The sequence below is a fragment of the Chrysochloris asiatica genome, unplaced genomic scaffold (assembly GCF_000296735.1).
Source record: "Chrysochloris asiatica unplaced genomic scaffold, ChrAsi1.0 scaffold00027, whole genome shotgun sequence".
Taxonomy (NCBI): domain Eukaryota; kingdom Metazoa; phylum Chordata; class Mammalia; order Afrosoricida; family Chrysochloridae; genus Chrysochloris; species Chrysochloris asiatica.
The window spans coordinates 1062458-1063162 of NW_006408545.1; the positions used below are offsets into that span (position 1 = coordinate 1062458).

The following is a 705-nucleotide window of genomic DNA, read 5'->3' on the forward strand; positions in this document are numbered from 1 at the left end:
CCCCAGGTCTTCAGCACACAGTCGCTCTCCCTCTCTGGATCTAAAGTCTCCAGCTGCTCCATCGCTCCACGTCATCATCTCTGGTTTCATTTCAGGCATCACTGCTTCTCTGGGTAGGGTCCCACTCTCTGCTCTTTCTTCTCCCTTGATGATCCTAGGGACCGCCACTCCTAGACTGAAAAGTTAATCAAGGAGCAGTCTACTTCTGTGAGGATTTGTAGCCCTGGAAACTCTATGGTACACCTAGGCTCTGTCCTTTAGGGTTGATATGAGTAGAACTAACTCAGCTGCAAACAATAAGAGGTTTTATCTATGCAGATGTAACAAGCTATTAATTCTAGTAGTGGTTTTGAGGCTTTTTTCTGCCTTTACAACATTTGCATGTATAAAGAACTAGTTTAGGTACCTTTACCATAATCTACACTATTCTTTCTTTATCATAAAAATCATCTTTCTTTCTTATAATTTTTTTATCCTCTGTTGAATATTTTTATCTTATCTAAAGCATAATTTCCTTTTCCAGGGACTGGTCCCTTCTGACAACATGTCTAAAATATGTGAGACCAAGTCTTGTCATCATTGTTTCTAAGGAACTTTCTAGCCGTATTTCTTCCAAGACAGATTTATTTGTTCTTCTGGTTGTCAGGTGCCATCGAGTCGGAACCGACTCATAGCGACTCCATGCACAGCAGAACGAAACAATGT

At 40.9% G+C, this 705-nt stretch overlaps 1 protein-coding gene across 1 annotated transcript in view; it reads left to right on the plus strand.

Annotated features, from left to right (window-relative positions):
* TBC1D32 (TBC1 domain family, member 32) overlaps positions 1-705 on the plus strand; it is a 345222-nt gene that overhangs the window by 128052 nt on the left and 216465 nt on the right. The window lies entirely within an intron of this gene.